Below are 27,136 nucleotides of genomic sequence, written 5' to 3' on the forward strand. Positions count from 1 at the left end.
ATTTTTGTCTTTCATTAACACTCTAAAGGTCCACAGATTACAGAATGCCTCCAGATGCGCTTCGGAATCTACTACTAGTCTTCCAGTGTACGATCAAAGCGTAGACAGTTTAAGACATTACTCCCAAAGAGAAAAGTCCGCATTGTGCTTATTGCGTTCAATGCCGATGCAATTTTTGTGTTTCATCGACACTCTGAAGGTCCACAGATTACAGAATGCATTAAGATGTGTTTCGGAAACTACTACTAGTCTTCCAGTGTACGATCAAAGCGTAGACAGTTTAAGACATTAATCCCATGGAGAAAAGTTCGCATGGTGCTTATTGTGTTCAATGCCGATGCTATTTTTGTGTTTCATCAACACTCTGAAGGTCCACAGATTACAGAATGCATCCTGATGTGCTTCGGAAACTACTACTCGTCTTCCAGTGTACGATCAAAGCGTAGACTGTTTAAGACATTACTCCCATGGAGAAAAGTTCGCATGGTGCTTATTGTGTTCAATGCCGATGCAATTTTTGTGTTTCATCAACACTCTGAAGGTCCTCAGATTACAGAATGCATCCAATTGTGCTTCCGAAACTAATACTAGTCTTCCAGTGTACGATCAAAGCGGAGACAGTTTAAGACATTATTCCCATGGAGAAAAGTCCGCATTGTGCTTATTGTGTTCAATGCCGATGCAATTTTTGTGTTTCATGGACACTCTGAAGGTCCACAGATTACAGAATGCATTAAGATGTGTTTCGGAAACTACTACTAGTCTTCCAGTGTACGATCAAAGCGTAGACAGTTTAAGACATTACTCCCATGGAGATAAGTCCGCATGGTGCTTATTGTGTTCAATGCCGATGCAATTTTTGTGTTTCATCGACATTCTGAATGTCCACAAATTACAGAATGCCTCCAGATGTGCCTCGGAAACTACTACTAGTCTTCCATCGAACGATAAAAGCGTAGACACTTTGTGACATTACTCCCATGTGGAAAAGTCCACATTGTGCTTATTGTGTTCAATGCCGATGCAATTTTTGTTTTTCATCAACACTCTGAAGATCCACAGATTACAGAATGCCTCCAGATGCGCTTCGGAAACTACTACTAGTCTTCCAGTGTACGATCAAAGCGTAGACAGATTAAGACATTCCTCCCATGGAGAAAAGTCCGCATGGTGCTTATTGTTTTCAATGCCGATGCAATTTTTGTGTTTCATCAACACTCTGAAGGTCCACAGATTACAGAATGCCTCCAGATGTGCTTCGGAAACTACTACTAGTCTTCCAGTGTACGATCAAAGCGTAGACAGTTTAAGACATTACTCCCATGGAGAACAGTCCGCATTGTGCTTATTGTGTTCAATGCCGATGCAATTTTTGTGTTTCATCAACACTCTGAAGGTCCACAGATTACAGAATTCCTCCAGATGCGCTTCGGAAACTACTACTAGTCTTCCAGTGTACGATCAAAGCGTAGACAAATTAAGACATTACTCTCATGGAGAAAAGTCCGCATTGTGCTTATTGTGTTAAATGCCGATGCAATTTTTGTGTTTCATCGACACTCTGAAGGTCCACAGATTACAGAATGCATTACGATGTGTTTCGGAAACTACTATTAGTCTTCCAGTGTACCATGAAAGCGTAGGCAGTTTAAGACATTACTCCCTTGGAGAAAAGTCCGCATGGTGCTTATTGTGTTCAATGCCGATTCAATTTTTGTGTTTCATCAACATTCTGAATGTCCACAAATTACACAATGCCTCCAGATGTGCTTCGGAAGCTACTACTAGTCTTCCAGTGAACGACCAAATCATAGACAGTTTAAGACACTACTTCCATGGAGAAAAGTCCGCATGGTGCTTATTGTGCTCAATGCCGATGCAATTTTTGTGTTTCATCAACACTCTGAAGGTCCTCAGATTACAGAATGCATCCTGATGTGCTTCGGAAACTACTACTCGTCTTCCAGTGTACGATCAAAGCGTTGACAGTTTGAGACATTACTCCCATGGAGAAAAGTCACATGGTGCTTATTGTGTTCAATGCCGATGCTATTTTTGTGTTTCATCAACACTCTGAAGGTCCACAGATTACAGAATGCTTATAGATGTGCTTCGGAAACTAGTACTAGTCTTCTAGTGTACGATCAAAGCGTAGACAGTTTAAGACATTACCCCCATAGAGAAAATTCCGCATGGTGCTTATTGTGTTCAATGCCGATGCAATTTTTGTGTATCATCAACACTCTGAAGGTCCACAGATTACAGAATGCCTCCAGATGTGCTTCGGAAACTAGTTCTAGTCTTCCAGTGTACGATCAAATCGTAGATAGTTTAAGACATAACTCCCATGGAGAAAAGTCGGCATGGTGCTTATTGTGTTCAATGCCGATGCAAATTTTGTGTTTCATCAACATTCTGAATGTCCAAAAATTACAGAATGCATCCAGATGTGCTTTGGTAACTACTACTAGTCTTCCATCGAACGATCAAACGTAGACAGTTTATGACATTACTCCCATGGGAAAAGTCCGTATGGTGCCTATTGTGTTCAATGCCGATGCAATTTTTGTCTTTCATTAACACTCTAAAGGTCCACAGATTACAGAATGCCTCCAGATGCGCTTCGGAATCTACTACTAGTCTTCCAGTGTACGATCAAAGCGTAGTCAGTTTAAGACATGACTAACATGGAGAAAATTTCGCATGGTGCTTATTGTGTTCATTGCCGATGCTATTTTTGTGTTTCATCAAGACTCTGAAGGTCCACAGATTACAGAATGCTTATAGATGTGCTTCGGAAACTATTACTAGTCTTCTAGTGTACGATCAAAGCGTAGACAGTTTAAGACATTACTCCCATAGAGAAAATTCCGCATGGTGCTTATTGTGTTCAATGCCGATGCAATTTTTGTGTTTCATCAACACTCTGAAGGTCCTCAGATTACAGAATGCATCCAGATGTGCTTCCGAAACTACTACTAGTCTTCCAGTGTACGATCAAAGGGTAGACAGTTTAAGACATTATTCCCATGGAGAAAAGTTCGCATGGTGCTTATTGTGTTCAATGCCGATGCAATTATTGTGTTTCATCAACACTCTGAAGGTCCACAGATTACAGAATGCCTCCAGATGTGCTTCGGAAACTACTACTAGTCTTCCAGGGAACGATCAAAGCGTAGACAGTTTATGACATTACTCCCATAAAGAAAAGTCCGCATTGTGCCTATTGTGTTCAATGCCGATGCAATTTTTGTGTTTCATACACTCTGAAGGTCCACAGATTACAGAATGCATTAAGATGTGTTTCGGAATCTACCAGTAGTCTTCCAGTGTACGATCAAAGCGTAGACAGTTTAAGACATTACTCCCATGGAGAAAAGTTCGCATGGTGCTTATTGTGTTCAATGTTGATGCTATTTTTGTGTTTCATCAACACTCTGAAGGTCCACAGATTACAGAATGCCTCCAGATGCGCTTCGGAAACTACTACTAGTCTTCCAGTGTACGATCAAATCGTAGACAGTTTAAGACATTACTCCCATGGAGAAAAGTCCGCATTGTGCTTATTGTGTTCAATGCCGATGCAATTATTGTGTTTCATCAACACTCTGAAGGTCCACAGATTACAGAATGCCTCCAGATGTGCTTCGGAAACTACTACTAGTCTTCCAGGGAACGATCAAAGCGTAGACAGTTTATGACATTACTCCCATAAAGAAAAGTAAGCATTGTGCCTATTGTGTTCAATGCCGATGCAATTTTTGTGTTTCATACACTCTGAAGGTCCACAGATTACAGAATGCATTAAGATGTGTTTCGGAAACTACTACTAGTCTTCCAGTGTACGATCAAAGCGTAGACACTTTAAGACATTACTCCCATGGAGATAAGTCCGCATGGTGCTTATTGTGTTCAATGCCGATGCAATTTTTGTGTTTCATCGACATTCTGAATGTCCACAAATTACAAAATGCCTCCAGATGTGCTTCGGAAACTACTACTAGTCTTCCATCGAACGATAAAAGCGTAGACACTTTGTGACATTACTCCCATGGGGAAAAGTCCACATTGTGCTTATTGTGTTCAATGCCGATGCAATTTTTGTTTTTCATCAACACTCTGAAGATCCACAGATTACAGAATGCCTCCAGATGCGCTTCGGAAACTACTACTAGTCTTCCAGTGTACGATCAAAGCGTAGACAGATTAAGACATTCCTCCCATGGAGAAAAGTCCGCATGGTGCTTTTTGTTTTCAATGCCGATGCAATTTTTGTGTTTCATCAACACTCTGAAGGTCCACAGATTACAGAATGCCTCCAGATGTGCTTCGGAAACTACTACTAGTCTTCCAGTTTACGATCAAAGCGTAGACAGTTTAAGACATTACTCCCATGGAGAACAGTCCGCATTGTGCTTATTGTGTTCAATGCCGATGCAATTTTTGTGTTTCATCAACACTCTGAAGGTCCACAGATTACAGAATTCCTCCAGATGCGCTTCGGAAACTACTACTAGTCTTCCAGTGTACGATCAAAGCGTAGACAAATTAAGACATTACTCTCATGGAGAAAAGTCCGCATTGTGCTTATTGTGTTCAATGCCGATGCAATTTTTGTGTTTCATCGACACTCTGAAGGTCCACAGATTACAGAATGCATTACGATGTGTTTCGGAAACTACTATTAGTCTTCCAGTGTACCATCAAAGCGTAGGCAGTTTAAGACATTACTCCCTTGGAGAAAAGTCCGCATGGTGCTTATTGTGTTCAATGCCGATTCAATTTTTGTGTTTCATCAACATTCTGAATGTCCACAAATTACACAATGCCTCCAGATGTGCTTCGGAAGCTACTACTAGTCTTCCAGTGAACGACCAAATCATAGACAGTTTAAGACACTACTCCCATGGAGAAAAGTCCGCATGGTGCTTATTGTGCTCAATGCCGATGCAATTTTTGTGTTTCATCAACACTCTGAAGGTCCTCAGATTACAGAATGCATCCTGATGTGCTTCGGAAACTACTACTCGTCTTCCAGTGTACGATCAAAGCGTCGACAGTTTGAGACATTACTCCCATGGAGAAAAGTCACATGGTGCTTATTGTGTTCAATGCCGATGCTATTTTTGTGTTTCATCAACACTCTGAAGGTCCACAGATTACAGAATGCATCCTGATGTGCTTCGGAAACTACTACTAGTCTTCTAGTGTACGATCAAAGCGTAGACAGTTTAAGACATTACCCCCATAGAGAAAATTCCGCATGGTGCTTATTGTGTTCAATGCCGATGCAATTTTTGTGTATCATCAACACTCTGAAGGTCCACAGATTACAGAATGCCTCCAGATGTGCTTCGGAAACTAGTTCTAGTCTTCCAGTGTACGATCAAATCGTAGATAGTTTAAGACATTACTCCCATGGAGAAAAGTCGGCATGGTGCTTATTGTGTTCAATGCCGATGCAAATTTTGTGTTTCATCAACATTCTGAATGTCCAAAAATTACAGAATGCATCCAGATGTGCTTTGGTAACTACTACTAGTCTTCCATCGAACGATCAAACGTAGACAGATTATGACATTACTCCCATGGGAAAAGTCCGCATGGTGCCTATTGTGTTCAATGCCGATGCAATTTTTGTCTTTCATTAACACTCTAAAGGTCCACAGATTACAGAATGCCTCCAGATGCGCTTCGGAATCTACTACTAGTCTTCCAGTGTACGATCAAAGCGTACACAGTTTAAGACATTACTCCCATAGAGAAAAGTCCGCATGGTGCTTATTGTGTTCAATGCCGATGCAATTTTTGTGTTTCATCAACACTCTGAAGGTCCACAGGTTACAGAATGCCTCCAGATGTGCTTCGGAAACTACTACTAGTCTTCCAGTGTACGATCAAAGCGTAGGCAGTTTAACACATTACTCCCATGGAGAAAAGTCCGCATGGTGCTTATTGTGATAAATGCCGATGCAACTTTTGTGTTTCATCAACACTCTGAAGGTCCACAGATTACAGAATGCCTCCAGATATGCTTCAGAAACTACTACTAGTCTTCCAGTGTACGATCAAAGCGTAGACAGTTTAAGACATTACTCCCATGGAGAAAAGTCCGCATGGTGCTTATTGTGTTCAAAGTCGATGCAATTTTTGTGTTTCATCAACACTCTGAATGTCCACAGATTACAGAATGCATCCAGATGTGCTTCGGAAACTACTATTAGTCTTCCAGTGAACGATCAAAGCGTAGTCAGTTTAAGACATGACTAACATGGAGAAATGTCCGCATGGTGCTTATTGTGTCCAATGCCGATTCAATTTCTGTGTTTCATCAACACTCTGAAGGTCCACAGATTACAGAATGCCTCCAGATGTGCTTTGGAAGCTACTACTAGTCTTCCAGTGAACGATCAAATCCTAGACAGTTTAAGACACTACTCCCATGGAGAAAAGTCCGCATGGTGCTTATTGTGCTCAATGCCGATGCAATTTTTGTGTTTCATCAACACTCTGAAGGTCCTCAGATTACAGAATGCATCCTGATGTGCTTCGGAAACTACTACTCGTCTTCCAGTGTACGATCAAAGCGTAGACAGTTTAAGACATTACTCCCATGGAGAAAAGTTCGCATGGTGCTTATTGTGTTCATTGCCGATGCTATTTTTGTGTTTCATCAAGACTCTGAAGGTCCACTGATTACAGAATGCTTATAGATGTGCTTCGGAAACTACTACTAGTCTTCTAGTGTACGATCAAAGCGTAGACAGTTTAAGACATTACTACAATAGAGAAAATTCCGCATGGTGCTTATTGTGTTCAATGCCGATGCAATTTTTGTGTTTCATCAACACTCTGAAGGTCCTCAGATTACAGAATGCATCCAGATGTGCTTCCGAAACTACTACTAGTCTTCCAGTGTACGATCAAAGGGTAGACAGTTTAAGACATTATTCCCATGGAGAAAAGTTCGCATGGTGCTTATTGTGTTCAATGCCGATGCAATTATTGTGTTTCATCAACACTCTGAAGGTCCACAGATTACAGAATGCCTCCAGATGTGCTTCGGAAACTACTACTAGTCTTCCAGGGAACGATCAAAGCGTAGACAGTTTATGACACTACTCCCATAAAGAAAAGTCCGCATTGTGCCTATTGTGTTCAATGCCGATGCAATTTTTGTGTTTCATACACTCTGAAGGTCCACAGATTACAGAATGCATTAAGATGTGTTTCGGAATCTACCACTAGTCTTCCAGTGTACGATCAAAGCGTAGACAGTTTAAGACATTACTCCCATGGAGAAAAGTTCGCATGGTGCTGATTGTGTTCAATGTCGATGCTATTTTTGTGTTTCATCAACACTCTGAAGGTCCACAGATTACAGAATGCCTCCAGATGCGCTTCGGAAACTACTACTAGTCTTCCAGTGTACGATCAAATCGTAGACAGTTTAAGACATTACTCCCATGGAGAAAAGTCCGCATTGTGCTTATTGTGTTCAATGCCGATGCAATTTCTGTGTTTCATCAACACTCTGAAGGTCCACAGATTACAGAATGCCTCCAGATGTGCTTCAGAAACTACTACTAGTCTTCCAGTGTACGATCAAAGCGTAGGCAGTTTAAGACATTACTCCCATGGAGAAAAGTCCGCATGGTGCTTATTGTGATCAATGCCGATGCAATTTTTGTGGTTCATCAACACTCTGAAGGTCCACAGATTACAGACTGCCTCCAGATGTGCTTCGGAAACTACTACTAGTCTTCCAGTGCACGATCAAAGCGTAGACAGTTTAAGACATTACTCCCATGGAGAAAAGTCCGCATGGTGCTTATTGTGTTCAAAGTCGATGCCATTTTTGTGTTTCATCAACACTCTGAAGGTCCACAGATTACAGAATGCATCCAGATGTGCTTCGGAAGCTACTACTAGTCTTCCAGTGAACGATAAAATCCTAGACAGTTAAAGACACTACTCCCATGGAGAAAAGTCCGCATGGTGCTTATTGTGCTCAATGCCGATGCAATTTTTGTGTTTCATCAACACTCTGAAGGTCCACAGATTACGGAATGCCTCAAGATGCGCTTCGGAAACTACTACTAGTCTTCCAGTGTACGATCAAAGCGTAGGCAGTTTAAGACATTACTCCCATGGAGAAGAGTCCGCATGGTGCTTATTGTGATCAATGCCGATGCAATTTTTGTGTTTCATCAACACTCTGAAGGTCCACAGATTACAGACTGCCTCCAGATGTGCTTCGGAAACTACTACTAGTCTTCCAGTGTACGATCAAAGCGTAGACAGTTTAAGACATTACTCCCATGGAGAAAAGTCCGCATGGTGCTTATTTTGTTCAATGCCGATGCAATTTTTGTGTTTCATCAACACCCTGAAGGTCCACAGATTACAGAATGCATCCAGATGTGCTTCGGAAGCTACTACTAGTCTTCCAGTTTACGATCAAAGCGTAGACAGTTTAAGACATTACTCCCATGGAGAACAGTCCGCATTGTGCTTATTGTGTTCAATGCCGATGCAATTTTTGTGTTTCATCAACACTCTGAAGGTCCACAGATTACAGAATTCCTCCAGATGCGCTTCGGAAACTACTACTAGTCTTCCAGTGTACGATCAAAGCGTAGACAAATTAAGACATTACTCTCATGGAGAAAAGTCCGCATTGTGCTTGTTGAGTTCAATGCCGATGCAATTTTTGTGTTTCATCGACACTCTGAAGGTCCACAGGTTACAGAATGCATTACGATGTGTTTCGGAAACTACTATTAGTCTTCCAGTGTACCATCAAAGCGTAGGCAGTTTAAGACATTACTCCCTTGGAGAAAAGTCCGCATGGTGCTTATTGTGTTCAATGCCGATTCAATTTTTGTGTTTCATCAACATTCTGAATGTCCACAAATTACACAATGCCTCCAGATGTGCTTCGGAAGCTACTACTAGTCTTCCAGTGAACGACCAAATCATAGACAGTTTAAGACACTACTCCCATGGAGAAAAGTCCGCATGGTGCTTATTGTGCTCAATGCCGATGCAATTTTTGTGTTTCATCAACACTCTGAAGGTCCTCAGATTACAGAATGCATCCTGATGTGCTTCGGAAACTACTACTCGTCTTCCAGTGTACGATCAAAGCGTCGACAGTTTGAGACATTACTCCCATGGAGAAAAGTCACATGGTGCTTATTGTGTTCAATGCCGATGCTATTTTTGTGTTTCATCAACACTCTGAAGGTCCACAGATTACAGAATGCTTATAGATGTGCTTCGGAAACTAGTACTAGTCTTCTAGTGTACGATCAAAGCGTAGACAGTTTAAGACATTACCCCCATAGAGAAAATTCCGCATGGTGCTTATTGTGTTCAATGCCGATGCAATTTTTGTGTATCATCAACACTCTGAAGGTCCACAGATTACAGAATGCCTCCAGATGTGCTTCGGAAACTAGTTCTAGTCTTCCAGTGTACGATCAAATCGTAGACAGTTTAAGACATTACTCCCATGGAGAAAAGTCGGCATGGTGCTTATTGTGTTCAATGCCGATGCAAATTTTGTGTTTCATCAACATTCTGAATGTCCAAAAATTACAGAATGCATCCAGATGTGCTTTGGTAACTACTACTAGTCTTCCATCGAACGATCAAACGTAGACAGTTTTGACATTACTCCCATGGGAAAAGTCCGCATGGTGCCTATTGTGTTCAATGCCGATGCAATTTTTGTCTTTCATTAACACTCTAAAGGTCCACAGATTACAGAATGCCTCCAGATGCGCTTCGGAATCTACTACTAGTCTTCCAGTGTACGATCAAAGCGTAGACAGTTTAAGACATTACTCCCATAGAGAAAAGTCCGCATGGTGCTTATTGTGTTCAATGCCGATGCAATTTTTGTGTTTCATCAACACTCTGAAGGTCCACAGGTTACAGAATGCCTCCAGATGTGCTTCGGAAACTACTACTAGTCTTCCAGTGTACGATCAAAGCGTAGGCAGTTTAACACATTACTCCCATGGAGAAAAGTCCGCATGGTGCTTATTGTGATAAATGCCGATGCAACTTTTGTGTTTCATCAACACTCTGAAGGTCCACAGATTACAGAATGCCTCCAGATATGCTTCAGAAACTACTACTAGTCTTCCAGTGTACGATCAAAGCGTAGACAGTTTAAGACATTACTCCCATGGAGAAAAGTCCGCATGGTGCTTATTGTGTTCAAAGTCGATGCAATTTTTGTGTTTCATCAACACTCTGAATGTCCACAGATTACAGAATGCATCCAGATGTGCTTCGGAAACTACTATTAGTCTTCCAGTGAACGATCAAAGCGTAGTCAGTTTAAGACATGACTAACATGGAGAAATGTCCGCATGGTGCTTATTGTGTTCAATGCCGATTCAATTTCTGTGTTTCATCAACACTCTGAAGGTCCACAGATTACAGAATGCCTCCAGATGTGCTTTGGAAGCTACTACTAGTCTTCCAGTGAACGATCAAATCCTAGACAGTTTAAGACACTACTCCCATGGAGAAAAGTCCGCATGGTGCTTATTGTGCTCAATGCCGATGCAATTTTTGTGTTTCATCAACACTCTGAAGGTCCTCAGATTACAGAATGCATCCTGATGTGCTTCGGAAACTACTACTCGTCTTCCAGTGTACGATCAAAGCGTAGACAGTTTAAGACATTACTCCCATGGAGAAAAGTTCGCATGGTGCTTATTGTGTTCATTGCCGATGCTATTTTTGTGTTTCATCAAGACTCTGAAGGTCCACTGATTACAGAATGCTTATAGATGTGCTTCGGAAACTACTACTAGTCTTCTAGTGTACGATCAAAGCGTAGACAGTTTAAGACATTACTACAATAGAGAAAATTCCGCATGGTGCTTATTGTGTTCAATGCCGATGCAATTTTTGTGTTTCATCAACACTCTGAAGGTCCTCAGATTACAGAATGCATCCAGATGTGCTTCCGAAACTACTACTAGTCTTCCAGTGTACGATCAAAGGGTAGACAGTTTAAGACATTATTCCCATGGAGAAAAGTTCGCATGGTGCTTATTGTGTTCAATGCCGATGCAATTATTGTGTTTCATCAACAGTCTGAAGGTCCACAGATTACAGAATGCCTCCAGATGTGCTTCGGAAACTACTACTAGTCTTCCAGGGAACGATCAAAGCGTAGACAGTTTATGACACTACTCCCATAAAGAAAAGTCCGCATTGTGCCTAATGTGTTCAATGCCGATGCAATTTTTGTGTTTCATACACTCTGAAGGTCCACAGATTACAGAATGCATTAAGATGTGTTTCGGAATCTACCACTAGTCTTCCAGTGTACGATCAAAGCGTAGACAGTTTAAGACATTACTCCCATGGAGAAAAGTTCGCATGGTGCTGATTGTGTTCAATGTCGATGCTATTTTTGTGTTTCATCAACACTCTGAGGTCCACAGATTACAGAATGCCTCCAGATGCGCTTCGGAAACTACTACTAGTCTTCCAGTGTACGATCAAATCGTAGACAGTTTAAGACATTACTCCCATGGAGAAAAGTCCGCATTGTGCTTATTGTGTTCAATGCCGATGCAATTTCTGTGTTTCATCAACACTCTGAAGGTCCACAGATTACAGAATGCCTCCAGATGTGCTTCAGAAACTACTACTAGTCTTCCAGTGTACGATCAAAGCGTAGGCAGTTTAAGACATTACTCCCATGGAGAAAAGTCCGCATGGTGCTTATTGTGATCAATGCCGATGCAATTTTTGTGGTTCATCAACACTCTGAAGGTCCACAGATTACAGACTGCCTCCAGATGTGCTTCGGAAACTACTACTAGTCTTCCAGTGCACGATCAAAGCGTAGACAGTTTAAGACATTACTCCCATGGAGAAAAGTCCGCATGGTGCTTATTGTGTTCAAAGTCGATGCAATTTTTGTGTTTCATCAACACTCTGAAGGTCCACAGATTACAGAATGCATCCAGATGTGCTTCGGAAGCTACTACTAGTCTTCCAGTGAACGATAAAATCCTAGACAGTTGAAGACACTACTCCCATGGAGAAAAGTCCGCATGGTGCTTATTGTGCTCAATGCCGATGCAATTTTTGTGTTTCATCAACACTCTGAAGGTCCACAGATTACGGAATGCCTCAAGATGCGCTTCGGAAACTACTACTAGTCTTCCAGTGTACGATCAAAGCGTAGGCAGTTTAAGACATTACTCCCATGGAGAAGAGTCCGCATGGTGCTTATTGTGATCAATGCCGATGCAATTTTTGTGTTTCATCAACACTCTGAAGGTCCACAGATTACAGACTGCCTCCAGATGTGCTTCGGAAACTACTACTAGTCTTCCAGTGTACGATCAAAGCGTAGACAGTTCAAGACATTACTCCCATGGAGAAAAGTCCGCATGGTGCTTATTGTGTTCAAAGTCGATGCAATTTTTGTGTTTCATCAACACTCTGAAGGTCCACAGATTACAGAATGCATCCAGATGTGCTTCGGAAACTACTATTAGTCTTCCAGTGAACGATCAAAGCGTAGACAGTTTAAGACATTACTCTCATGAAGAAAAGTCCGCATGGTGCTTATTGTGTTCAATGCCGATTCAATTTCTGTGTTTCATCAACACTCTGAATGTCCACAGATTACAGAATGCCTCCAGATGTGCTTCGGAAGCTACTACTAGTCTTCCAGTGAACGATAAAATCCTAGACAGTTAGAGACACTACTCCTATGGAGAAAAGTCCGCCTGGTGCTTATTGTGCTCAATGCCGATGCAATTTTTGTGTTTCATCAACACTCTGAAGGTCCTCAGATTACAGAATGCATCCTGATGTGCATCGGAAACTACTACTCGTCTTCCAGTGTACGATCAAAGCGTAGACAGTTTAAGACATTACTCCCATGGAGAAAAGTTCGCATGGTGGTTATTGTGTTCAATGCCGATGCAATTTTTGAGGTTCATCGACACTGAAGGTCCACAGATTGACGAATGCATTAAGATGTGTTTCGGAAACTACTACTAGTCTTCCAGTGTACGATCAAAGCGTAGACAGTTTAACACATTACTCCCTTGGAGAAAAGTCCGCATGGTGTATATTGTGATTAATGCCGATGCATTTTTTGTGTTTGATCAACATTCTGAATGTCCACAAATTACAGAATGCCTCCAGATGTGCTTCGGAAACTACTACTAATCTTCCATCGAACGATCAAAGCGTAGACAGTTTATGTCATTACTCCCATGGGGAAAGTCCGCATGGTGCTTATTGTGTTCAATGCCGATGCAATTTTTGTTTTTCATCAACACTCTGAATGTCCACAGATTACAGAATGCCTCCAGATGCGCTTCGGAAACTGCTACTAGTCTTCCAGTGTACGATCAAAGCGTAGACAGATTAAGACATTACTCCCATGGAGAAAAGTCCGCATGGTGCTTATTGTGTTCAATGCCGATGCAATTTTTGTGTTTGATCAACACTCTGAAGGTCCACAGATTACAGAATGCCTCCAGATGTGCTTCGGAAACTACTACTAGTCTTCCAGTGTACGATCAAAGCGTAGACAGTTTAAGACATTACTCCCATGGATTAAAGTCCGCATTGTAATTGTTGTGTTCAATGCCGATGCAATTTTTGTGTTTCATCAACACTCTGAAGGTCCACAGATTACAGAATGCCTCCAGATGTGCTTCGGAAACTACTACTAGTCTTCCAGTGAACGATCAAAGCCTAGACAGTTTAAGAAACTACTCCCATGGAGAAAAGTCCACATGGTGCTTATTGTGCTCAATTCCGATGCAATTTTTGTGTTTCATCAACACTCTGAAGGTCCTCAGATTACAGAAAGGATCCTGATGTGCTTCGGAAACTACTACTAGTCTGCCAGTGTACGATCAAAGCGTAGACAGTTTAAGACAGTACTCCCATGGAACAAAGTCTGCTTGGTGATTATTGTGTTCAATGCCGATGCAATTTTTGTGTTTCATCGACACTCTGAAGGTCCAGAGATTACAGAATGCCTCCAGATATGCTTCAGAAACTACAACTAGTCTTCCAGTGTACGATCAAATCGTAGACAGTTTAAGACATTACTCCCATGGAGAAAAGTCGGCATTGTGCTTATTGTGTTCAATGCCGATGCAATTTTTGTGTTTCATCAACACTCTGAAGGTCCACAGATTACAGAATGCATTCAGATGTGCTTCGGAAACTACTACTCGTCTTCCAGTGTACGATCAAAGCGTAGACAGTTTATGACATTACTCCCATGGTGAAAGTCCGCATGGTGCTTATTGTGTTCAATGCCGAAGCAATTTTTGTTTTTCAGCAACACTCTGAATGTCCACGGATTACAGAATGCCTCCAGATGCGCTTCGTAAACTACTACTAGTCTTCCAGTGTACGACAATGCGTAGACAGTTTAAGACATTACTCCCATGGAGAAAAGTTCGCATGGTGCTTATTATGTTCAATGCCGATGCAATTTTTCTGTTTCATCAACACTCTGAAGGTCCAGAGATTACAGAATGCCTCCAGATATGCTTCAGAAACTACTACTAGTCTTCCAGTGAACGATCAAATCGTAGACAGTTTAAGACATTACTCCCATGGAGAAAAGTCCGCATTGTGCTTATTGTGTTCAATGCCGATGCAATTTTTGTGTTTCATCAACACTCTGAAGGTCCACAAATTACAGATTGCCTCCAGATGTGCTTCGGAAACTACTACTAGTATTCCAGTGTACGATCAAAGCGTAAACAGTTTAAGACATTACTCTAATGGAGAAAAGTCCGCATGGTGCTTATTGTGTCAATGCCGTTTCAATTTCTGTGTTTCATCAACACTATGAAGGTCCACAGATTACAGAATGCCTCCAGATGTGCTTCGGAAACTACTACTAGTCTTCCAGTGAACGATCAAATCGTAGACAGTTTAAGACATTACTCCCATGGAGAAAAGTTCGCATGGTGCTTACTGTGTTCAATGCCGATGCAATTTCTGTGTTTCATCAACACTGTGAAGGTTCACAGATTACAGAATGCATCCAGATGTGCTTCGGAAAGTACTACTAGTCTTCGAGTGTACGATCAAAGCGTAGACAGTTTAAGACATTACTCCCATGGAGAGAAGTTCGCATGGTGCTTATTGTGTTCAATTCCGATGCAATTTTTGTGTTTCATCAACACTCTGTAGGTCCACAGATTACAGAATGCTTATAGATGTGCTTCGGAAACTACTACTAGTCTTCCAGTGAACGCTCAAATCCTAGAGAGTTTAAGACATTACTCCCATAGAGAAAATTCCGCATTGTGCCTATTGTGTTCAATGCCGATGCAATTTTTGTGTTTCATACACTCTGAAGGTCCACAGATTACAGAATGCATTAAGATGTGTTTCGGAAACTACTACTAGTCTTCCAGTGTACGATCAAAGCGTAGACACTTTAAGACATTACTCCCATGGAGATAAGTCCGCATGGTGCTTATTGTGTTCAATGCCGATGCAATTTTTGTGTTTCATCGACATTCTGAATGTCCACAAATTACAGAATGCCTCCAGATGTGCTTCGGAAACTACTACTAGTCTTCCATCGAACGATAAAAGCGTAGACACTTTGTGACATTACTCCCATGGGGAAAAGTCCACATTGTGCTTATTGTGTTCAATGCCGATGCAATTTTTGTTTTTCATCAACACTCTGAAGATCCACAGATTACAGAATGCCTCCAGATGCGCTTCGGAAACTACTACTAGTCTTCCAGTGTACGATCAAAGCGTAGACAGATTAAGACATTCCTCCCATGGAGAAAAGTCCGCATGGTGCTTATTGTTTTCAATGCCGATGCAATTTTTGTGTTTCATCAACACTCTGAAGGTCCTCAGATTACAGAATGCATCCTGATGTGATTCGGAATCTACTACTTGTCTTCCAGTGTACGATCAAAGCGTAGACAGTTTAAGACACTATTCCCATGGAGAAAAGTCCGCATGGTGCTTATTGTGCTCAATGCCGATGCAATTTTTGTGTTTCATCAACACTCTGAAGGTCCACAGATTACAGAATGCTTATAGATATGCTTCGGAAACTAATACTAGTCTTCTAGTGTACGATCAAAGCGTAGACAGTGTAAGACAATACTCCCATAGAGAAAATCCCGCATGGTGCTTATTGTGTTCAATGCCGATGCAATTTTTGTGTTTCATCAACACTCTGAAGGTCCTCAGATTACAGAATGCATCCAGATGTGCTTCCGAAATTACTACTAGTCTTCCAGTGTACGATCAAAGCGTAGACAATTTAAGACATTATTCCCATGGAGAAAAGTCCGCATGGTGCTTATTGTGATCAATGCCGATGCAATTTTTGTGCTTCATCAACACTCTGAACGTCCACAGATTACAGAATGCCTCCAGATGTGCTTCGGAAACTACTACTAGTATTCCAGTGTACGATCAAAGCGTAGACAGTTTGAGACATTACTCCCATGGAGAAAAGTTCGCATTGTGCTTACTGTGTTCAATGCCGATGCAATTTCTGTGTTTCATCAACACTGTGAAGGTTCACAGATTACAGAATGCATCCAGATGTGCTTCGGAAAGTACTACTAGTCTTCGAGTGTACGATCAAAGCGTAGACAGTTTAAGACATTACTCCCATGGAGAGAAGTTCGCATGGTGCTTATTGTGTTCAATTCCGATGCAATTTTTGTGTTTCATCAACACTCTGTAGGTCCACAGATTACAGAATGCTTATAGATGTGCTTCGGAAACTACTACTAGTCTTCCAGTGAACGCTCAAATCCTAGAGAGTTTAAGACATTACTCCCATAGAGAAAATTCCGCATAGTGCTTATTGTGTTCAATGCCGATGCAATTTTTGCGTTTCATCAACACTCTGAAGGTCCTCAGATTACAGAATGCATCCAGATGTGCTTCCGAAACAGCTACTAGTCTTCCAGTGTACGATCAAAGCGTAGACAGTTTAAGACATTACTCTAATGGAGAAAAGTCCGCATGGTGCTTATTGTGTTCAATGCCGATTCAATTTCTGTGTTTCATCAACTCTCTGAAGGTCCGCAGATTACAGAATGCCTCCAGATGTGCTTCAGAAGCTACTACTAGTCTTCCAGTGAACGATAAAATCCTAGACAGTTTAAGACACTACTCCCATGGAGAAAAGTCCGCATGGTGCTTATTGTGCTCAATGCCGATGCAATTTTTGTGTTTCATCAACACTCTGAAGGTCCTCAGATTACAGAATGCATCCTGATGTGATTCGGAATCTACTACTTGTCTTCCAGTGTACGATCAAAGCGTAGACAGTTTAAGAAACTACTCACATGGAGAAAAGTACGCATGGTGCTTATTGTGCTCAATTCCGATGCAATTTATGTGTTTCATCAACACTCTGAAGGTCCTCATATTACAGAATGCATCCTGATGTGATTCGGAATCTACTACTTGTCTTCCAGTGTACGATCAAAGCGTAGACAGTTTAAGACACTACTCCCATGGAGAAAAGTCCGCATGGTGCTTATTGTGCTCAATGCCGATGCAATTTTTGTGTTTCATCAACACTCTGAAGGTCCACAGATTACAGAATGCTTATAGATGTGCTTCGGAAACTAATACTAGTCTTCTAGTGTACGATCAAAGCGTAGACAGTTTAAGACAATACTCCTATAGAGAAAATTCCGCATGGTGCTTATTGTGTTCAATGCCGATGCAATTTTTGTGTTTCATCAACACTCTGAAGGTCCTCAGATTACAGAATGCATCCAGATGTGCTTCCGAAATTACTACTAGTCTTCCAGTGTACGATCAAAGCGTAGACAATTTAAGACATTATTCCCATGGAGAAAAGTCCGCATGGTGCTTATTGTGATCAATGCCGATGCAATTTTTGTGTTTCATCAACACTCTGAACGTCCACAGATTACAGAATGCCTCCAGATGTGCTTCGGAAACTACTACTAGTATTCCAGTGTACGATCAAAGCGCAGACAGTTTGAGAATTTACTCCCATGGATAAAAGTCCACATGGTGCTTATTGTGTTCAACGTCGATGCAATTTTTGTGTTTCATCAACACTCTGAAGGTCCACAGATTACAGAATGCCTCCAGATGTGCTTCGGAAACTACTACTAGTCTTCCAGTGAACGATCAAAGCCTAGACAGTTTAAGAAACTACTCACATGGAGAAAAGTACGAATGGTGCTTATTGTGCTCAATTCCGATGCAGTTTATGGGTTTCATCAACACTCTGAAGGTCCACAGATTACAGAATGCATCCAGATATGCTTCAGAAACTAATACTAGTCTTCCAGTGTACGATCAAAGCGTAGACAGTTTAAGACATTACTCCCATGGAGAAAAGTCCGCATGGTGCTTATTGTGTTCAACGTCGATGCTATTTCTGTGTGTCATCAACGCTCTGAAGGTCCACAGATTACAGAATGCATACAGATGTGCTTCAGAAACTACTATTAGTCTTCCAGTGAACCATCAAATCGTAGACAGTTTAAGACATTACTCTCATGGAGAAAAGTCCGCATGGTGCTTATTGTGTTCAATGCCGATTCGATTTCTGTGTTTCAGCAACACTCTGAAGGTCCACAGATTACAGAATGCCTCCAGATGTGCTTCGGAAGCTACTACAAATCTTCCAGTGAACGGTCAAAGCCTAGACAGTTTAAGAAACTACTCCCATGGAGAAAAGTCCGCATGGTGCTTATTGTGCTCAATTCCGATGCAATTTTTGTGTTTCATCAACACTCTGAAGGTCCTCAGATTACAGAAAGCATCCTGATGTGCTTCGGAAACTACTACTCGTATGCCAGTGTACGATCAAGGCGTAGACAGTTTAAGACAGTACTCCCATGGAACAAAGTCCGCTTGGTGCTTATTGTGTTCAATGCCGATGCAATTTTTGTGTTTCATCGACACTCTGAAGGTCCACAGATTACAGAATGCATCCAGATGTAATTCGGAAACTACTACTAGTCTTCCAGTGTACGATCAAAGCGTAGACAGTTTAAGACATTATTCCCATGGAGAAAAGTCCGCATGGTGCTTATTGTGTTCAATGCCGATGCAATTTTTGTGTTTCATCAACACTCTGAAGGTCCACAGATTACAGAATGCCTCCAGATATGCTTTGGAAACTACTACTAGTCTTCCAGGGAACGATCAAAGCGTAGACCGTTTAAGACATAACTCCCTTGGAGAAAAGTCCGCATGGTGCTTATTGTGTTTACTGCCGATGCAATTTTTGTCTTTCATCAACATTCTGAATGTCCACAAATTACAGAATGCCTCCAGATGTGCTTCGGAAACTACTACTAGTCTTCCATCGAACGATCAAAGCGTAGACAGTTTATGACATTACTCTCATGGGGAAAGTCCGCATGGTGCTTATTGTGTTCAATGCCGATGCAATTTTTGTTTTTCAGCAACACTCTGAATGTCCACAGATTACAGAATGCCTCCAGATGCGCTTCGGAAACTACTACTAGTCTTCCAGTGTACGATCAAAGCGTAGACAGATTAAGACATTACTCCACATGGAGAAAAGTCCGCATGGTGCTTATTGTGTTCAATGCCGATGCAATTTTTGTGTTTCATCAACACTCTGAAGGTCCACAGATTACAGAATGCATCCAGATATGCTTCAGAAACTAATACTAGTCTTCCAGTGTACGATCAAAGCGTAGACAGTTTAAGACATTACTCCCATGGAGAAAAGTCCGCATTGTGCTTATTGTGTTCAATGCCGATGCAATTTTTGTGTTTCATCAACACTCTGAAGGTCCACAGATTACAGAATGCCTCCAGATGTGCTTCGGAAACTACTACTAGTCTTCCAGTGTACGATCAAAGCGTAGACAGTTTAAGACATTACTCTCATGGAGAAAAGTCCGCATGGTGCTTATTGTGTTCAATGCCGATACAATTTCTGTGTTTCATCAACACTCAGAAGGTCCACAGATTACAGAATGCCTCCAGATGTGATTCGGAAGCTACTACTAGTCTTCCAGTGAACGTTCAAAGCCTAGACAGTTTAAGAAACTACTCCCATGGAGAAAAGTCATTATGGTGCTTATTGTGCTCAATTCCGATGCAATTTTTGTGTTTCATCAACACTCTGAAGGTCCTCAGTTTACAGAAAGCATCCTGATGTGCTTCGGAACTACTACTCGTCTGCCAGTGTACGATCAAAGCGTAGACAGTATAAGACAGTACTCCCATGGAACAAAGTCCGCTTCGTGCTTATTGTGTTAAATGCCGATGCAATTTTTGTGTTTCATCGACACTCTGAAGGTCCACAGATTACAGAATGCATCCAGATGTGCTTCGGAAACTACTACTAGTCTTCCAGTGTACGATCAAAGCGTAGACAGTTTAAGACAGTACTCCCATTGAACAAAGTCAGCTTGGTGCTTATTGTGTTCAATGCCGATGCAATATTTGTGTTTCATCGACACTCTGAAGGTCCACAGATTACAGAATGCATCCAGATGTGCTTCGGAAACTACTACTAGTCTTCCAGTGTACGATCAAAGCGTAGACAGTTTAAGACATTATTCCCATGGAGAAAAGTCTGCATGGTGCTTATTGTGTTCAATGCCGATGCAATTTTTGTGTTTCATCAACACTCTGAGGGTCCACAGATTACAGAATGCATCCAGATGTGCTTCGGAAACTACTACTAGTCTTCCAGTGTACGATCAAAGCGTAGACAGTTTAAGACATTATTCCCATGGAGAAAAGTCTGCATGGTGCTTATTGTGTTCAATGCCGATGCAATTTTTGTGTTTCATCAACACTCTGAAGGTCCACAGATTACAGAATGCCTCCAGATGTGCTTCGGAAACTACTACTAGTCTTCCAGTGTACGATCAAAGCGTAGACAGTTTAAGACATTACTCCCATGGATAAAAGTCCACATGGTGCTTATTGTGTTCAAAGTCGATGCAATTTTTGTGTTTCATCAACACTCTGAAGGTCCACAGATTACAGAATGCATGCAGATGTGCTTCGGAAACTACTACTAGTCTTCCAGTGAACGATCAAAGCGTAGACAGCTTAAGACATTACTCTAATGGAGAAAAGTCCGCATGGTGCTTATTGTGTTCAATGCCGTTTCAATTTCTGTGTTTCATCAACACTCTGAAGGTCCACAGATTACAGAATGCCTCCAGATGTGCTTCGGAAACTACTACTAGTCTTCCAGTTAACGATCAAAGCCTAGACAGTTTAAGAAACTACTCCCATGGAGAAAAGTCCGCATGGTGCCTATTGTGCTCAATTCCGATGCAATTTTTGTGTTTCATCAACACTCTGAAGGTCCTCAGATTACAGAAAGCATCGTGATGTGCTTCGGACACTACTACTCGTCTGCCAGTGTACGATCAAAGCGTAGACATTTTAAGACAGTACTCCCATGGAACAAAGTCCGCTTGGTGCTTATTTTGTTCAATGCCGGTGCAATTTCTGTGTTTCATCAACACTCTGAAGGTCTACAGATTACAGAATGCATCCAGATATGCTTCAGAAGCTAATACTAGTCTTCCAGGGAACGACCAAATCGTAGACAGTTTAAGACATTACTCCCATGGAGAAAAGTCCGCATGGTGCTTACTGTGTTCAATGCCGATGCAATTTCTGTGTTTCATCAACACTGTGAAGGTTCACAGATTACAGAACGCATCCAGATGTGCTTCGGAAACTACTACTAGTCTTCGAGTGTACGATCAAAGCATAGACAGTTTAAGACATTACTCCCATGGAGAAAAGTTAGCATGGTGCTTGTTGTGTTCAATTCCGATGCATTTTTTGTGTTTCATCAACACTCTGAAGGTCCACAGATTACAGAATGCTTATAGATGTGCTTCGGAAACTACTACTAGTCTTCCAGTGTACGATCAAAGCGTAGACAATTTAAGACATTACTCCCATAGAGAAAATTCCGCATGGTGCTTATATTGTTCAATGCCGATGCAATTTTTGTGTTTCATCAACACTCTGAAGGTCCACAGATTACAGAATGCCTCCAGATGTGCTTCGGAAACTACTACTAGTCTTCCAGTGTACGATCAAAGCGTAGACAGTTTAAGACATTACTCCCATGGAGAAAAGTCCGCATGGTGCTTATTGTGTTCAATGCCGATGCAATTTTTGTGTTTTATCAACACTCTGAAGGTCCACAGATTACAGAATGCCTCCGGATGTGCTTTGGAAACTACTACTAGTCTTCCAGTGTACGATCAAAGCGTAGACAGTTTAAGACATTACTCCCATGAAGAAAAGTCCGCATTGTGCTTATTGTGTTCAATGCCGATGCAATTTTTGTGTTTCATCAACACTCTGAAGGTCCACAGATTACAGAATGCCTCCAGATGTGCTTCGGAAACTACTACTAGTCTTCCAGTGTACGATCAAAGCGTAGACAGTTTAAGACATTACTCCCATGGAGAAAAGTCCGCATGGTGCTTATTGTGTTCAATGCCGATGCAATTTTTGTGTTTTATCAACACTCTGAAGGTCCACAGATTACAGAATGCCTCCAAATGTGCTTCGGACACTACTACTAGTCTTCCAGTGTACGATCAAAGCGTAGACAGTTTAAGACATTACTCCCATGGAGAAAAGTCCGCATTGTGCTTATTGTGTTCAATGCCGATGCAGTTTTTGTGTTTCATCAACACTCTTAAGGTCCACAGATTACAGAATGCCTCCAGATGTGCTTCGGAAACTACTACTAGTCTTCCAGTGAACGATCAAAGCCTAGACAGTTTAAGAAACTACTCCCATGGAGAAAAGTCCGCATGGTGCTTATTGTGCTCAATTCCGACGCAGTTTTTGTGTTTCATCAACACTCTGAAGGTCCACAGATTACAGAATGCATCCAGATATGCTTCAGAAACTAATACTAGTCTTCCAGTGTACGATCAAAGCGTAGACCGTTTAAGACATTACTCCCATGGAGAAAATTCCGCATGGTGCTTATTGTGTTCAATGCCGATACAATTTCTGTGTTTCATCAACACTCAGAAGGTCCACAGATTACAGAATGCCTCCAGATGTGATTCGGAAGCTACTACTAGTCTTCCAGTGAACGTTCAAAGCCTAGACAGTTTAAGAAACTACTCCCATGGAGAAAAGTCATCATGGTGCTTATTGTGCTCAATTCCGATGCAATTTTTGTGTTTCATCAACACTCTGAAGGTCCTCAGTTTACAGAAAGCATCCTGATGTGCTTCGGAAACTACTACTCGTCTGCCAGTGTACGATCAAAGCGTAGACAGTATAAGACAGTACTCCCATGGAACAAAGTCCGCTTCGTGCTTATTGTGTTAAATGCCGATGCAATTTTTGTGTTTCATCGACACTCTGAAGGTCCACAGATTACAGAATGCATCCAGATGTGCTTCGGAAACTACTACTAGTCTTCCAGTGTACGATCAAAGCGTAGACAGTTTAAGACAGTACTCCCATTGAACAAAGTCAGCTTGGTGCTTATTGTGTTCAATGCCGATGCAATTTTTGTGTTTCATCGACACTCTGAAGGTCCACAGATTACAGAATGCATCCAGATGTGCTTCGGAAACTACTACTAGTCTTCCAGTGTACGATCAAAGCGTAGACAGTTTAAGACATTATTCCAATGGAGAAAAGTCTGCATGGTGCTTATTGTGTTCAATGCCGATGCAATTTTTGTGTTTCATCAACACTCTGAGGGTCCACAGATTACAGAATGCATCCAGATGTGCTTCGGAAACTACTACTAGTCTTCCAGTGTACGATCAAAGCGTAGACAGTTTAAGACATTATTCCCATGGAGAAAAGTCTGCATGGTGCTTATTGTGTTCAATGCCGATGCAATTTTTGTGTTTCATCAACACTCTGAAGGTCCACAGATTACAGAATGCCTCCAGATGTGCTTCGGAAACTACTACTAGTCTTCCAGTGTACGATCAAAGCGTAGACAGTTTAAGACATTACTCCCATGGAGAAAAGTCCGCATGGTGCTTATTGTGATCAATGCCGATGCAATTTTTGTGTTTCATCAAAACTCTGAACGTCCACAGATTACAGAATGCCTCCAGATGTGCTTCGGAAACTACTACTAGTATTCCAGTGTACGTTCAAAGCGTAGACAGTTTTAGACATTACTCCCATGGATAAAAGTCCACATGGTGCTTATTGTGTTCAAAGTCGATGCAATTTTTGTGTTTCATCAACACTCTGAAGGTCCACAGATTACAGAATGCATGCAGATGTGCTTCGGAAACTACTACTAGTCTTCCAGTGAACGATCAAAGCGTAGACAGCTTAAGACATTACTCTAATGGAGAAAAGTCCGCATGGTGCTTATTGTGTTCAATGCCGTTTCAATTTCTGTGTTTCATCAACACTCTGAAGGTCCACAGATTACAGAATGCCTCCAGATGTGCTTCGGAAACTACTACTAGTCTTCCAGTTAACGATCAAAGCCTAGACAGTTTAAGAAACTACTCCCATGGAGAAAAGTCCGCATGGTGCCTATTGTGCTCAATTCCGATGCAATTTTTGTGTTTCATCAACACTCTGAAGGTCCTCAGATTACAGAAAGCATCGTGATGTGCTTCGGACACTACTACCCGTCTGCCAGTGTACGATCAAAGCGTAGACATTTTAAGACAGTACTCCCATGGAACAAAGTCCGCTTGGTGCTTATTTTGTTCAATGCCGGTGCAATTTCTGTGTTTCATCAACACTCTGAAGGTCTACAGATTACAGAATGCATCCAGATATGCTTCAGAAGCTAATACTAGTCTTCCAGGGAACGACCAAATCGTAGACAGTTTAAGACATTACTCCCATAGAGAAAAGTCCGCATGGTGCTTACTGTGTTCAATGCCGATGCAATTTCTGTGTTTCATCAACACTGTGAAGGTTCACAGATTACAGAACGCATCCAGATGTGCTTCGGAAACTACTACTAGTCTTCGAGTGTACGATCAAAGCATAGACAGTTTAAGACATTACTCCCATGGAGAAAAGTTAGCATGGTGCTTGTTGTGTTCAATTCCGATGCATTTTTTGTGTTTCATCAACACTCTGAAGGTCCACAGATTACAGAATGCTTATAGATGTGCTTCGGAAACTACTACTAGTCTTCCAGTGTACGATCAAAGCGTAGACAATTTAAGACATTACTCCCATAGAGAAAATTCCGCATGGTGCTTATATTGTTCAATGCCGATGCAATTTTTGTGTTTCATCAACACTCTGAAGGTCCACAGATTACAGAATGCCTCCAGATGTGCTTCGGAAACTACTACTAGTCTTCCAGTGTACGATCAAAGCGTAGACAGTTTAAGACATTACTCCCATGGAGAAAAGTCCGCATGGTGCTTATTGTGTTCAATGCCGATGCAATTTTTGTGTTTTATCAACACTCTGAAGGTCCACAGATTACAGAATGCCTCCGGATGTGCTTTGGAAACTACTACTAGTCTTCCAGTGTACGATCAAAGCGTAGACAGTTTAAGACATTACTCCCATGAAGAAAAGTCCGCATTGTGCTTATTGTGTTCAATGCCGATGCAATTTTTGTGTTTCATCAACACTCTGAAGGTCCACAGATTACAGAATGCCTCCAGATGTGCTTCGGAAACTACTACTAGTCTTCCAGTGTACGATCAAAGCGTAGACAGTTTAAGACATTACTCCCATGGAGAAAAGTCCGCATGGTGCTTATTGTGTTCAATGCCGATGCAATTTTTGTGTTTTATCAACACTCTGAAGGTCCACAGATTACAGAATGCCTCCAAATGTGCTTCGGACACTACTACTAGTCTTCCAGTGTACGATCAAAGCGTAGACAGTTTAAGACATTACTCCCATGGAGAAAAGTCCGCATTGTGCTTATTGTGTTCAATGCCGATGCAGTTTTTGTGTTTCATCAACACTCTTAAGGTCCACAGATTACAGAATGCCTCCAGATGTGCTTCGGAAACTACTACTAGTCTTCCAGTGAACGATCAAAGCCTAGACAGTTTAAGAAACTACTCCCATGGAGAAAAGTCCGCATGGTGCTTATTGTGCTCAATTCCGACGCAGTTTTTGTGTTTCATCAACACTCTGAAGGTCCACAGATTACAGAATGCATCCAGATATGCTTCAGAAACTAATACTAGTCTTCCAGTGTACGATCAAAGCGTAGACCGTTTAAGACATTACTCCCATGGAGAAAATTCCGCATGGTGCTTATAGTGTTCAATGCCGATGCAATTTTTGTGTTTCATCAACACTCAGAAGGTCCACAGATTACAGAATGCATCCAGATGTGCTTCGGAAACTACTACTAGTCTTCCAGTGTACGATCAAAGCGTAGACAGTTTAAGACATTATTCCCATGGAGAAAAGTCCGCATGGTGCTTATTGTGTTCAATGCCGATGCAATTTTTGTGTTTCATCAACACTCTGAACGTCCACAGATTACAGAATGCCTCCGGATGTGCTTTGGAAACTACTACTAGTCTTCCAGTGTACGATCAAAGCGTAGACAGTTTAAGACATTACTCCCATGGAGAAAAGTCCGCATTGTGCTTATTGTGTTCAATGCCGAAGAAATTTTTGTGTTTCATCAACACTCTGAAAGTCCACAGATTACAGAATGCCTCCAGATGTGCTTCGGAAACTACTAATAGTCTTCCAGTGTACGATCAAAGCGTAGACAGTTTAAGACATTACTCCCATGGAGAAAAGTCCGCATGGTGCTTATTGTGATCAATGCCGATGCAATTTTTGTGTTTCATCAACACTCTGAACGTCCACAGATTACAGAATGCCTCCAGATGTGCTTCGGAAACTACTACTAGTATTCCAGTGTACGATCAAAGCGTAGACAGTTTTAGACATTACTCCCAGGGATAAAAGTCCACATGGTGCTTATTGTGTTCAAAGTCGATGCAATTTTTGTGTTTCATCAACACTCTGAAGGTCCACAGATTACGGAATGATTCCAAATGTGCTTCGGACACTACTACTAGTCTTCCAGTGTACGATCAAAGCGTAGACAGTTTAAGATATTACTCCCATGGAGAAAAGTCCGCATTGT

The sequence above is a fragment of the Schistocerca gregaria genome, chromosome 3 (assembly GCF_023897955.1).
Source record: "Schistocerca gregaria isolate iqSchGreg1 chromosome 3, iqSchGreg1.2, whole genome shotgun sequence".
Classification (NCBI taxonomy): domain Eukaryota; kingdom Metazoa; phylum Arthropoda; class Insecta; order Orthoptera; family Acrididae; genus Schistocerca; species Schistocerca gregaria.